A 15,799-nucleotide genomic window follows, 5' to 3' on the forward strand; every position below is an offset into this window, starting at 1 on the left:
TTGGCTCTCTCTTCTGTCACCCCCAATACTTTTTGCTTTAATTTGTCAGGTTTTCAAGATGATGCTGGAAATGCGACACTTGCTTTGTCAGCTCTTCCTATCCCACCATCGAATGTCCCAAACACACTTTCCAAATGAAATTGAAATTTAATTGTTCTAATTTCAATTCAATACACAGTGAAGTCTGATGGAATACGATCATTGTACAGGTCGTTCTGCTATAACATGTGTTTCACTAACATAAATTCACTGTAACGTGATTGACGAATTGGGGAGACTGCTTCTAAAGTGTGAACTTTTAAATGTGTGCTGGCTGTAATGCGATTACATTACCAACACTTGAAGCGCTGTTTCTAAAGTGTGATGTTTCTACAGTGTGGGGTTGCATAAGAAGGCAACCATCGTGTTGTAGAAGAACTACCTGTACTGTAATTTTGTCCATTATACATGCTTCCTTCACTTACCTAAATCTTAATTTTTATCCAAAAGTAAAGGAGCTTTCTTATGAGATGAGGAGGAATTTCTTCTCTCAGAAAGTGGTAAATCTATGAAATCCTTTCCTGCAGAAGGCTGTCAAAACTGGGTCATTAAGTACATTCAAATCTGAGGCAGGCAGATTTTTAATCAGTAAGGGAATCAGGGATTATGGGAACTAGTAGGAAAGTGGAGTTGAGTTCGTAGATCAGGCATGACCTCATTGAATGACAGAGCAGACTCAAGGGACTGAATAGTACTACTCCTTCATCTTGCAGTCTTATGCCATTGAAACGAGTCAAATTGTGTCCATGACCAATAGAAATATTTCCTTTTGGTTGGGCAAAGGAGAATCAATCATAAAATTTACTGCATTCATCTTCCTCAATGGAACATACCTGTCACTGAAAGCAACTGCACACACCAGAAGCTGTCACAGTGGCCTTCATTCCAAACAGCTCAGCATGCCTTTCCTATTGGCTTTCAGTCAGGAGGAGAGCCTTCCAAAGCTGGTCACCTCTACCAGTAAGGAGCCCACAGCTGCTTCTGGGAGTATGGAGGGTGTCTGATCCCTGACGCGGGTGGGGACATTTCTAAATCTGGGTAATGGAGCACAGAGATTGGTGGCTGCGGGTCTCTTTTACAAAGGTTCCCTAAAACCTAGTTCCAGGGATATTGTATCAGGCAGGCTCAACCTCCTGTCTCCAGACAGCGCAGCATGGAAGATGGTCAGGGCTGGACACAGAGTGAGCACAGAGAAGGAACAGCAGCTGAAGAAATGCCATTGGGGAAGGACAGCAATATTTTTGATCATGCCAGACCTCTGCTTGTGTCTATGTCAGTGGATACGTGCACAGATGTGTCGGTGACCTGTTGCGATCATTAACATTATGGCCCAGTCTGTGCACGAATGAGGGCCATTTTGTGAATGAACCGTAATAAGCTCTGGATAATAACCTGTTCTCAGGAGTTACACTAAAACTTCCTGAATTTATTGTTCATGATAAAATATTTCAGAACAACTCGGTGTGAATCCACATCCATTTCAGTCACAGCCCTGTGTAAATCTAACAGCCCATCACACTTTACCATCTGAGTAGCAGAAATGAATGCCCTATGTACAGAAATATACAACATTTCTGAACCTACAATATTCATAAAATAAACATGGATCTTTTCTAAACCAACCAAAACAGCAAAGTATCTTTGAGCATCTCAGCTGTTACACAACATTCATTACTCCAAAAGATGAAAGATATTTAACTTTAACATACTATCTTGCCACTATTTTATCAACACAGAACAAGAAAACACACTGTAATTGGAGATATATTTCACTGTTTCTTAACAAAAAGTTCAGTTAAGACAAATAAAGTATAGCCTGAATTCCTCATTGTCAATTATTAAAATCACTGTTTGCAGAAAACTGAGCACAGTGATGTATAAAACAAAATGCTTCTCATTTCAGAGTGTAAGAATTGGAGTAGGACCAGACCACATGGCCTCAAAACTTACTTTGCCACTGGTTATGATCATAGCTGATCATTGGTCTCAACTCTTCCCCACAGCCTTCCTGACAGGCTTAAAAAAAAAGACTCTCTCAAACTTAATACTCAACAATGGCACACCCACAACCCTCCCAGACAAAGAATTAACAAGACTGAGTGAAGATATTCTCCTAGTCTCAGATGACGAGCCCCTTAATCTGAGACTATTCTTGTGTATTACACTTGTCAGTCAGGAGAACAAACTTGGTCAAGCCTCTCCTGAGTCATAATTGAAAGGCAGAATACCACAGATGCTGAAAACCAGAAGATGCTGAAAGAAATCAGCAGACCACACAGCATCTGTCAGAGAGTGAAACAAAGTTAACCTTTCAGATCTGTGGACCTTTTATCAGAGCTGGATAGAGTTGCTGACAGTAACAAGTTTTGTGCAAAGGATGGGTAAGATGAGACAAAAGTCTGTAATAAGATGAAAGATAGGAATAGTTGGCAGAAGCATTACTCCTGTAGGACCAACGGGAACGGAGTTGGAATAGGAACAGAAAGAAAGAAACAAAAGAAGTGCAAAAAGGAGCTGTATTTTTTGACTGGAACTGAAAATAATAAACATGAAACTAATAAAAAAAGGAAACAGAGAGAGGAACAAAACAGATTAACCTCAAAATGATGAATCCAGTGTTATTGTGGAATATTAGGTTAAGATGCGGGGTTGTTCCAGAAGCTTACATTGAGCCTCAAAGGAACAGTGCAGGGGATTGAGGGCAGCCTGAGGCATGTTGGAGAATTAAAAAGACAGGCCACCTGAAACTGGGGATCATGCTCGCGAGCAGAATGGAGTTGTCCCATAAAGGAGTTGCTCCATCTGTGTTTAGTCTCACCAGCGTACAACAGACTACATTGTGAGCAGCTAAATACAGTGGGTGAAATTGAAACACATATAAGCAAATTGTTACTTCACCTGGAAGGAATGTTTGGGCATTTAAACGTTGAGCAGAGAGGAAGTAAGAGGCCAGGTTGACACCTCCTGTGTCTGCATGGGAAAGGTTTGTCTGAAGGGAATGGGATGTGGAGCGGAAGAGGAAGTGCCCCTTTTAGTTATTGTTTACTTTTGTCTCACAGTCAATCTGCCACTTTACCTTGAAGATATCCGTTCATGAGATCATTACCTCTTCAAAGCATGTGACACATATATATAAAAATCCCATACTTCATCTTACTCAGGATTACATGATGTATAACAATCTATTGGAAGCCTACTCCTCTGTCTGGATAAGAGCTTAATCTTAGCTCAGGCAGTTATGTGTCTGACGAATGAAATATATTTGTATGTAAGTTAAGTCACTGAGCTGGAAAGCGTCTTCAGATGTTTCGTCACCACGACTAGGTAACACCATCAGTGAGAGTCTCCAGGTATGTTCCACCTCTCTATTCATAGGTCTCTGTTTCTTAAGGTGGGTGCTGTCATTTATGGTTTGATTTTCAAGGGAAGATAGATGGGATCTAAGTTGATATGTTTATTGATGGAGTTCTAGTTAGAATGCCATGCCTTTAAAACTTCACGTGCATTTCTTTGTTTCACCTGTCCTAGGATCTGCATGTTGTTCAAGTCAAAGTGGTGTCCTTCTTTGTTTATATGTATGGAAACTCATGATAGTGGGTTGTGTCGTTTGGTGGTTAGTTGGTGTTCATTAGATTTAGATTAGATTAGATTAGATTACTTACAGTGTGGAAACAGGCCCTTCGGCCCAACAAGTCCACACCGCCCCGCCGAAGCGTAACCCACCCATACCCCTACATCTACATCTACATCTACCCCTTACCTAACACTACGGGCAATTTAGCATAGCCAATTCACCTGACCTGCACATTTTTGGACTGTGGGAGGAAACCCACGCAGACACGGGGAGAACGTGCAAACTCCACACAGTCAGTCACCTGAGGCGGGAATTGAACCCGGGTCTCCGGCGCTGTGAGGCAGCAGTGCTAACCACTGTGCCACCGTGCCGCTCATGTATCCTGGTGGCAAGTTTCCTGCTTGTTTGTCTGATGTGGTGTTTGTTTTGCAGTTCTTGCATGGTATCTTGCAAATGACGTTAGATTTGCTGGTATTATCTAATGGATCCGTTAGGTTCATTTGTCACTGGTTAAGTGTATTGGTTGGTTTCTGGGCTACCATGATGCCAAGGTGTCTGAGTAGTCTGGAATATATTTGTATTTAATAGTTAGTTGTATCAAATATCTTTTGGATGTTTCAACACAATAATATCCACACTCGGTTTCTTATGGGAGATGACATTAGCATTGGCACATCAGATAAAACGTTCTGTTTGATGCAAACTCACATCAGGAACACTTACAAGTGTGGTATAGACAGATTAGATATCTATGGCAAAGAGGAGATGGTTAGGATAAGGAAACTGGAAACTTTTAGAGAGAAAGACAGTATCAGAAAAGTTATGGATATGAACAAGGCAAGGAAAAAAATAAGGTGGAAATAGGAAGAAATCCATTCAGTTGGGCAGTAACAGGGTGAAACAATGGGTCGACTCTGGCAGTTTTGACCCTGGATCTTGGTAAGGAGGTAAAGAGGAGCTGCACAGCGTTCTGGAGGTGAGCTTGAAGATGCGAAGGGCATTTAATTAGTCATGATGGTGTTATACATGAACCCCAATGCTCTTCTGTCCCTGCTACAATTACCTTCTTAGTTTACAGATGTATGTCCAGCTTTCCTGTTACGCTGTCAATTAAAGCTCTGACACGATGAATTCATCATCAAGGGCTTTACCTCACCACAACTGTGATTAACCCAGTAACAGGCAGGATGTTGCACTGTGGCATGGATGACCGGTCAAGATGTGCAAGCTGCTTGTCACCTTAGGGTGAGGGTCCCTTGATCAATGGCATTTAGTTCCAGATTGAGTGACGTGGTCATTAGGAAGGAAAGGGCCTCATGAGAGGCACCCACCTGCCGTCATTTGCTACACCTACCATCCCAATTCTCACAAACTTTATCCCATTGGGTGGGCCAGTAGCTCTTCCTAGGTGGGACATCCCTGCGGTCCTAATTCCAGTAGAAAGCTGAGTACTCACCACTGCGTAATTGGTATATGATTTGGCAGGCCTAGCAATGAAGAGGCAGCAGACATTTCTCACAGGCTTTCTGCAGGTAGGCCACCTTACACAACAGGAACATTCTGCCCAAGTGACTTATGTTTGGCAATGGGGTCATGGTCCAGTGTCAGATTGCTTGCATTTAGTTTCTACAGGATTGAGGTCAGTTTGTCAGACAACAATAGTTTCCCTTTCAGAGTTTCAATAAGATCATCTCTCACGTTTCTAAACTCCACAAAGCATATGCTCAATTTTCTCAGATTTTCATCGTAGGACAGCTCTCTTACCAGGAACCAATCTAGTGAACTTCAATAAATGTTCATGCCTCCTGAAATATGTAGACCAAAAAATGCACATATTACTCCTGTTGTGACCTCACCAAAGCCCTGTATAATCACAGCAAGACTTCCTGCTTTGGGTTCTCCAATTGCATTGTGATAAAGGCCAACAATGGCATTTGCCTTCCTAATTGCTTGTGACTCCTATGCATTTCTATACTCCTTCTAAGAATAGACATGCTTCTCTGAAGACTGACATTTGCAAGTTTTATACTTCTAAAACAAAAAAAGCCTGATTTTCCATTCTTAAAATGAAAACCTAACATGTCCCACATTATATTCCATTTATCATCTTGTTGCTCAATCATATAAATTATCTACATCCCTTTTAGTCTTCCTCCCAACTTACATTCCCATTTCGTTTTGTATCATCAGCAAACTTGGATCTATTACTCTCAATCTGTTCATCTAAGTTGTTAAAATAAGTTGTAAATAGCTGAGGTCCCAGGTCAGATCCTTGTGGCAATCCACTCATCACAGCCTGTCAACTTGAAAATGCCCCAATATTCCCTGCAATCCAATTGGGTAAGGGGAGTGGCTGGAAGTGGGGGGAGAGGCTTTCAGAGGCATACTGGGGCATAAGGGAAGGTTTAGTTGGTTGAACAGTTGGCATGTTGGAGCAGGAGAAGGTGGTAGTGGTAGGTTGGGGGAGTTTGGCTTAATTGTTTGCCAGAGACAGGTCCTTAATTGTCAAACTTTTCCTGGGCAACTATTAACTTAATGGAGGTGGAACCCTCTGAATTCTCTGATGTCAAAGTATTTTTCAGAGCATTCCAGACGCAGGGAAATTGTTCATCAGAATCTTCAATTTTTTTTTGTAATTCCCACTAAGTCCGCTGTATTTTGAATTGTGCAGGATCCCAATGTGCAATGTCAGTCTCCCCGACTGTCTGACCATCAGAATATCTGGGCCAGTGTTCTAGCTGGGACTTAACTGAGGCATTTTACAGTAGCACGGTGATCATCTTTGTTTTGCATTGGATCAATGTATTGGAATGAAAAAATGTGGGACAACAGTACATCAACTCGTTCGTTTTTTAGTCAACCTGTGGAACACATTAAAAAAGAAGCCAATTATGCAAGGCTGTTAGCGCATGGAAAAAATTACATTCACTAGTGAATGAATGTCTACGTTCTTTATTTTGAAACTGAGGTTCAGCTGAAGGTCAAACACATCATAAATACTGGCAAAGGGGGAGAGGTTAAAAATAAGCAGATGACAACAGCTGTTTAACATCACTGTTGCTGAGATGCAGCATAAATGTGCTACAATATCAACAATGCAATTTGCCGGAACGTTATCGCTACTTTCTGATGTCGTTCAAAGTCTACAGGAATTGTGCAAAGTTCAAAAATGCTGAGTAAAGCACAAGATTAAATCCAAGCCACATATCGATGGCTAGTTTTAATTTCTTTACACAATGCTAGTACATTGCTAAATGGGATATTCATTGCTTTTGTACTTCTAGCTCAGGGCTACACTCAAAGACAGTGGGGATTATCCACAGAGGACTAGACTGTTCCAGCCCTATCTTTGACTGTGTTCCTGCCAAGTGCAAGAGGCCAGTGAGAGGGCTTCATCTACTCAGTTTTTCTCAGTGTGCAACTATGAACCAATATTAAAACCAAAAGTGTTACAGCACCACAAGAAAAACATTTTGCAAGTCTAAAATCCTTACCATCAATGTTTTCTTCTCGATTTTTACATTGGATCAAATTATGTTATGGTCATTCTTTTGAGATGGTCCTTTACATTATTGATTGAAACGTGCACTGCATCATAAAACCATAAGAAATAGGAACAGGAATAGGTCACACCCTTCAAAAGTTTCTCTAGCATTCAGTAAGATGATGGCTGATCCAACATTCATTCAACTTCCTGTCCGTTCCCCGTGACCTTTGATTTTCTTACTGATCAAGAATCTATCTCAGCCTTAAGTATACACAAAGACTCTGCACCCATAGCGCTCTGTGGCAAGGAGTTCCGAATACACTCAATGCTCGGACAAAGAAATTCCTCCTTATCTCTGTCTTAAATTAGGGCATGTTTATTCTGAAACTATGTCCTCTGGTCCTAGATTCTCCCAAAACAGCTCACAGATATGGCCTCACCAGCACCTTATACAGGTGCAGTAAGACTTCCTTACTCTTACACCCCAATCCTCTTAAAATAAGGGCCAAAATCAAATTAACAATGCCCATAATCAGGTTTTAGCAATGTTTACATTATCGAGTGAGAAAATAGTACTGAAAATACTCTGAAATACCTCCCTCTTTTCCCTACCCCAGTCGATTATTATGTAACGAATTCTAATACAATTATGATATTCTATTCCAATGAATGCGCTTACTTTGTCCACAGATTTTATGTTTAGTTTTCTTTCCACTTCTCTAATGGACTTGGAAGCCAATTAACTATTTCCATCTGTAATTTTGAAATGGTTAATGCTAATTATTTATACTTGTCAGACCCAGATTCTAGGAGAAAGTGAGGACTGCAGATGCTAGAGATCAGAGCTGAAAATATGTTGCTGGAAAAGCGCAGCAGGTCAGGCAGCATCCAAGGAACAGGAGAATCGACGTTTCGGGCATAAGCCTTCTTTCCTGAAGAAGGGCTTATGCCCTAAATGTCGATTCTCCTGTTCCTTGGATGCTGCCTGACCTGCTGCGCTTTTCCAGCAACACATTTTCAGACCCAGATTCTAACCTGTAAGACATGATGTTTGATGTGTCTGTGGAGTGGGGGAAGCACAGAGGAACAGATAAATGTACAGAAACAAAGAATTTATCCTCACCCTGAAAGACTATGCAAAATGAATAGGAAGAGAAGAGGAGAAACTTTCTTGGTGAAGGAACCTCTAGCCTCCCATCATCTTTCCTGGGGAACAAGCTTCGAGGAATGGCTGGCAGATTAATGGTAAAGTGAATAAAAAATATTTTACGTTCTCGTTTTAAAAGGGTACAATGGTGTGTTAAATTTCATCTTTTATTATTTGGTTCATTCACATATGTGGTTGAGCTCATCTTGTAATATCTGATTCCTTTGCTACTTTAAGTTGTGCAGCACAGTGGCTAGCACTGCTGCCTCAAAGCACCAGGGACCTGGATTTAATTCCACCCTCAGGCGACTGCCTGTGAGGAGTTGGCACATTCTCCCCGTATCTGCGAGGGTTTCCTCCTGGTGCTCTGGTTTTCTCCCATAGTCCAAAGATGTGCAGGTTAAGTGGATTGGCCATGGGGGATGCAGGATTACGGAGATGGGGTGGGTCAGGGTGGGAGGCTTCTCAGAAGGGCGATGTGGACTTGATGAGCCAAATGGACTGCTTTCATGCTGAATCAAGTTTAGTGTCTCCTGCAATTTAATTAGGTTGCCTCAAGTTTTTGAATGCAACTCATTGATGTAAATTAGAAGCAGAAGTAATCTCAATACAAACGATCTGGTTTGTCACTTTTTCAAAAAAATTGAAAGTAGTAAATCAGGAAGCTCTTTTTTATTTCAAATTATAACAATGTAAGAACCAAGAGCAGGAATAGGCAATGCAGCTTCTTGAGTCTTCTTTGCCACCGATACGATCATGGTTGATCTCAACTTGGTCTCAACTCCATTTGTCTGCCTGCTACCCTTCAACCTGTTACTAATTAAAGGTCTGTCTATCTCCTCCTCAAAGTTATTCAATCTCCCAGCATCCATCACACTCCAGGCCAGTGAATTCCACCAGTGCACTAGAAACAATTTCTCATCTTTATTTTAAATTTGTTATCCCTTGTCCTAAAACAATGGTCTCTCATTCAATATTCCCCACATGAGATAACACCCTTTCTACATTCACTTTGTCCATGCCTTCAGCACTTTATCTACTTCAATTAGATCTCTCATTCTTCTAAACCGCAGAGAATATTGGTCTAAACTGCTCGATCGCTCTTCTCAAGAATTCCTTTCCTTGGAATCAAGCTAGTCAACTTCCTCTGAACTGTATCCAATATCAACTACATCCCTCATCAAATAATGGGACCATCAGGTGCAATCTCACTAATGCCTTGTACAACTGCAGCAACACTTCCTTACTCTTATACTCTTTTCCTTTACCATAAATGCCAACATTCCATTTGCCTTCCTTATTGCCTGTTGTACCTGCATGTCAATTTTCTGCAATTCACAAACAAGGACACCCAGATACTTCTGCACTGAAGCACTCTTAAGTGTCTCTCCATTTTGATAATAAGTTGCCTCTTTATTCTTCTGACCAAACGTTCTGTTGACTTCTATTCACTGTGATCACTGTCAAACTTATTGATCAAAGATATAAAATAGTCTATAAATTCAGAAATCTGCGTAGATTTTTAATTTACTTAGTCTCATACATATTGTAGCAAAACTCCACATCCTGAATTTATGAATATGTCCATTCAATAAGCAGATTGGGCTGACCATCAATAGACACCCCACTGAGAAAATGATAGCTCAAGGAATCAATCATGCATCACAGTAATATAAAAGTTTTATATAACCAGATGCTCTTAAAAATCTCAAGGTTTCTAACTATTTTTAGATTGCTTTGAGACAACTTTCAAAGTCCCAATGAGTCTATTCATTTTTTAATGCCTTTTTACAACCTAAGAGTGTCTTCCTCTCACCAAAGCGAACCTTTCCTTCAATGAAGGCTGTGGGAACAGATACTAACATGGGTGTCTTATTTGCCAAAGTTAAAAACCACACAACACCAGGTTATAGTCCATCAGGTTTAATTGGAAGCTCTAGGTTTCGGAGCGCAGCTCCTTCCATCAGGCAGTTGTGACAACTACCTGATGAAGGAGCGTCGCTCCGAAAGCTAGTGTGCTTCCAATTAAACTTGTTGGACTATAACCTGGTGTTGTGTGGTTTTTAACTTTGTACACCCCAGTCCAACACCGGCATCTCCAAATTATTTGCCAAAAGGTGAGAAATACGCAATGTTCTTCCAACACCCATCCCTCTCATCCTCTTGCCCCAAGGAATCCCCATACCCTACCCATGCAACCCTCTCCACCAAACCCCTATCACCCACATTTCCCATGTCAACTTTGCATTCTTCTACCCAGCACCCTTTTCTCTCCTTCATGTATGGCTTTGATGAGTGCAGTTCCAAACTCAAGAATGAATAATCACAAATGGACAACTAATACTGGCTTTGGCCAGCCATACCCACATCTCATGAATGAATAAAATAAAATCTAGAAGTCACTGTACACATAGATGAACAAAAAGTTATATTATTTAACTCCTTATGTTGCAGGCTGCATTCTTTTGATGAAGGCACTGTCACTCATCAAAAGTAAATATTAAGACTTGTTGGCACTTCTTGACAGATTGATATTTCTTGACAAGCTGCAAATTTCCAAGATGTTATACACTATTTATACACAATCTACTCCACAGTTAACAGTCAAACAAGGTACCTGCACCTCCTTCCCCTAAAGATACATGATGCCCCACCCTAAAAGATCGCTAACCACCTCCAAGGTGTCGTGGAACTATATCCATAGGGATATCTCATTTCTCCAAAGGAGTATCCTAGCTAAGTAAAAGAAATGCAGAGTACAGACCAGCTCTTACCTGATCTAATTTCCACACTCTGGGCTCCTCTTTCCAGGGACTCCACATCTAATTTTTGTGGAGAGAGTGAATAACTTGAATGGCCAGCTACTCCTGGGAATCATGTATGTATGAAGTTTGGCCCTAAACCAAAAATTCCATCGCTGCAAAAATTAAGTATGGCCAGTCTGGGGTATGAAACTTGCAATTCCTTACATCTTCCAACATAGCCACCTCCATCCTGGCAAAGATTGAGGCCTCCATATTTATGTTTCATTTTCAGGACTATTAATCTATGTCAACTTGGCGTCACTGAATTCCAATACCATGTTAAAAAGCCTAACATTTATATCTCAGGTGTTATAGACCAGACCAGACCCCCTCAAATATTTTAAGAAGCTAGCCTAGACCCTAATTTTTTTCTTATTTTAAAGGTAGATGTGAAGTATGTGGTCCAGATATGATCTGACTGGTCAAAATATTTGATGTTAAGCAAAACACAATGTATTTAAAGATGATAGTTAAAATACAAACAAAAGAAAGAGGAATTTAGAATAACTTAACTGTTGGAAAACTTAACTGAATAATAGATACAGTACCTACTGCTAATTAACTGTTGCAATATAGTATTATCTCATTCACACATCCCTTGCCAAAAAAGCAAATTCAGACACAGGTTCTTACACGCAGTTTCCAATTCAAGAGGAAAAAAAAATTGAGAGATTCAAGACAGAATCATTTGTTGAAACTTCTAGCTCTGAGACTCCAAACAGCTTCAGCTGCTAAAGCTAACAAAATCTAGAAAGCCTACTCTGAGAAAGCTGGCCATATCCATTCAGGCAGCAAAAGAATCTCCCAAGGCCTCCTAAGCTGTTTACTTAAGTCGTCAGTAGCCAGTTCAGTACCTCTGCCTTTACAACCTCTCTTCAAAAAGTGACAGCATCGTCACGCAGAGCGCTGCTACAAATCATTTTCCTTTTAAAGGATCCTCCTTAAAAGTGTATTCTATTTCATATACCGTACAGGAAAAAACCCTATAATTTGAAGTACATGCTGCCAATGAATTTTTAACTAAAGATTCTTAACATTTATTAAGATTCATTATTTTCATTCCAACCAGAGCCCTATGTTTGTGAAATTGAACTTGGTTTTCTTCAGTCAGGAGGGAAAGGGAACAGATTAAACATTGTTTTCTGGCTGCCATCAATGGTAGTCTATGAATGACAGAAGGTGTGCTTATGTAAAGCTAAGCTTGGTGCTCTTCTCTTTTACTTCTGGAATGAGAAGGAAGCTGCCATAATAATGATAAACCTTCCAAATGCGAATCAACATAGGAAGCCTTGACTTACTGTTATTTAAGTATTACAGATGATTATATTTTCATATGTATTCCAAATCATTGCTCCAATATTTTCACTTAGGTATGTTAACCCCATTTGTTCTCTTCATTGTTTAGGGCTTACACATGGTCAATGAAGGTAAAAGTGAAAGGCAATAAAACTTCCAATCTGGCTATTTCATTTTTGAGTTTCTCATCAATCTGAGATTGCTTCACAGCAGAAGTAAGGAAACCAAGTTGATTATTTGTCTGTAAAATTAAACAAATGATGCCTAAGAATTTGTAACTGCTTGCAAAGACTGAAGAGATTGCTAACCAAAGTGTGAAGAGAACATTGAATTCTCTTGGGCACTTTTGGGGCTTTTAATTTGTCCTGCTTTTGTTAGCATTACACAGGGGGCCGGACGTTAACGCCATTATATTACATGACATGACATTTTCTTTTGTGCAATGGTTACGTGAAGTACAATGAATGGGACTATATAAAAACGTATTGACACAGGAACACCTGAAAGTCGAAATGCACCGATAGTCAAGCTATTCCAGTACAGCTGCAATACGAACAACTGCCAATGTACAAAGTTGCCCACCTATGTCATGCTAACAAAAACAGGACAAACTAAAAGCCCCAAAAGTGCCCAATTCGCCCTTTCATAATAATCAGTAAAGTGGTAGAAGAAGTTGACAATGCTATCAAGTGGCACTCGCTGACCACAACCTGCACAGAGATGCTTGATTTGGGTCCTGCTAAGGGCAATCAGCTCAGGGGCTTATTACTGCCATTGGCAGCAAGACATTATTTAAATGATAATGGTATCAAGGAGTCCGAGCAAAAATTCAAATCAGTGGGAATCGAGGGGAAAACTCTCCATTGGTTAAATTCTTATCAAGCACGAAGGAAGCTGGCTGTGTTTGTTGGAGGCAAATCACCTCAGCAGTAGGACATCACTGCAGCACTGCAGATGTTGTCCCGTTTCCCCTGGGTGGGACATTCAGAACCATAAGACACAGTTTCAATGTAAGATATAGGTTATTTAGGAATGCGATATAGAGGAATCTCTTTACTTAGAGGGTGGAAAAACCTTGGAATTCTCTACACCAGAGGGCAGCGTTGTTCATTAAGTTCATATAGATAATAGAGATCCCGATATTAAAGATATGCAAGTATAGAGGAGCAATACAGGATAATGATGTTGAGGTAGAAGATCAGCTATGATATATTGAATGACATGCTCAAAGGGCTGACTGACTTGGTCCTTTTTCCTTTGTTCCTCAGAATAGTGTCCGAGACTTCCTCCCAACATAACATTAGAAGTAGGGATTGACACTGGTGACGGCAATGTTCAGTCCATTCAAATTGAAAAGCCAAAATACTGAAAAAGTCTGTGCCCATATCGTGAAAGACCTGACAATGTTTTGTCTTGCATTGGTAAGTGGCAAGCAACATTGGTGTCATGTGTCAGGCAATGAACATCTCCAAGAGGGAATGTGACTATCTCCCCTGGCATTCAACGCCTATGCCATTACAGAATCTCCCCCATCAACATCCTGTGGGGGCAGCTTCCACTAAACAGAGACTGAACTTGAATTTTTATATAAATATTGCGGTTAGAAGAGCAGATCAGAGGCTGAGAATTTTGAAGCGAGTAACTCACATTCTGGATGCCCAACTTGTCTACCATTTACGAGACAGAAGTCAGGAGTATGATGGAATATTCTCCATTTGTCTGGATGAGTGCAGCTCCAACAACATTCAAAAAGCTTGACGCTGTCCAGGACAAAGCAACTGGTTGTTCAGCAAGCCATCTTCCAACATAAACAATCACGCCTTCCAACACTGGTGCAAACTGGAAGTAGTGTACATTGTCTGCAAGAAACATCGCAGCAACTTGCCAGGGCTCCTTTGACAGCATCCTCCAAACCCGCAACACCTACCACCCAGAAAGAGGACAGTAGGTGAATGGGAACATCAAAAGCTCTATGTTTCTTTCCAAGTCACACACCACCCTGACTTGGAACTGTAGCACTGTTCTTTCAATGTTGCTGGGTTGAAATCATAACACTCCCTCCGTAACAGCTCCATGGGTCGATCAACATCACATGGATTGCAGCGACTCAAGAAGCAGCATCCTCAACAGCAGCTGGTGGTAGGTAGTAAATATTAGCTTGTTAGTGACATCTACATCTGAATGAGTAACAAAAAACTTCACACCTTGTACAGAACCTAGTTCAGCAGGAAATGTGCTGCAAACAAATGTCCAATCATTTCAATTGGAACATATCCAAATTTTGATCGGTTCCTGACAAGGAAGTCTTTATTCAAGAATTGGATGATTGCCCCTAACAAATGCCAACTTTTTAAAGAATGCTCAACTGCACATCCCTCTCTTGCAAATGAAGATAACTTCCACTTCACTTTATATACTACACAGTAATATCTGGTTTAAAACCAACAGGGTTACTGGTTGGCCTCAAGACATTGCACAAACTTTAATTTACATTTCAAATTTGATAGCAGCATTTTACAGTCAGACTATCCATGACCATAAGTAATATACAGATGCAAGCTCTGCTTTTCATGCATTTATGACCCCTTGGTGAAACTGTAGTATCAAGAAACCGTATTTACCACATGACCTCAAATTAGTAAGGTACCAACTATCACAACACACTAGAGATAGTGTTCTATCGAGCTTCACCAATCCCTGAGTCATCATAAATATAAAAAATTGATGAAATCACTGAATTGCCAAATTCTCCCTTACTGTCTAATTCAAGTTAAAAGATTATGCACACTAGATTTTTTCATTAAGAAAATATCTATTTATTGTTATCAAACTGTTCTTAACCAATGGCAAAAGTAGACAGGTTGAATTATACAACAGTAAGTATATAATTTAAACTTTACCACTTTTAAAAACTTCGCATTCATACAGATAGAGAGACAAGGCATGAATACCATGGAAGAACAAAGAAAAAGTCAGGGAAATGCAGTTTGATAGCATCAGTTCAGACCACAGACACTGATGAGTTGTTTTCTTTTAGTTCCTTTTGATTCCTATGACTCTTTGTTGATGACACAAGGTTGCAGGTGCACCAATTCTCAATGTCTAATTGACTAGTTAAGAATTCAGTGTCTCTGAAGGTGGCTTCCCCTTTTTTATTAATAGGGATTCTCAGAGTGAAGTTTACAGAGGAAAGGCCAGGGAGAATAGCTGTTTGTAGCTATTTATTCCAGGATCAATCAAGAGATTGGTATTTTGATGAGTACTCCTCAACCCATGACAATTGGTGGTGGTTGAAAAGCTGATCTAAAGACTATTGCTGGGCAGAATTGCCCTGAACAAGTAGTACCGATTTGTCCAGATTCTTCTCATTGCTTCAAAGGATAACGTGATTTTTACAACTCATAATATGCTCTGGTGACATGCTTTCAAACTGCAATAATCTTTTTTCAGTT

At 40.3% G+C, this 15,799-nt stretch overlaps 1 protein-coding gene across 2 annotated transcripts in view; it reads right to left on the reverse strand.

Annotated features, from left to right (window-relative positions):
* nt5dc1 (5'-nucleotidase domain containing 1) overlaps positions 1-15,799 on the reverse strand; it is a 554,582-nt gene that overhangs the window by 67,144 nt on the left and 471,639 nt on the right. The gene's annotated exons all lie outside the window — the stretch shown is intronic.

Source organism: Chiloscyllium punctatum, chromosome 3, assembly GCF_047496795.1.
Source record: "Chiloscyllium punctatum isolate Juve2018m chromosome 3, sChiPun1.3, whole genome shotgun sequence".
In the NCBI taxonomy this organism is placed as follows: Eukaryota; Metazoa; Chordata; class Chondrichthyes; order Orectolobiformes; family Hemiscylliidae; genus Chiloscyllium; species Chiloscyllium punctatum.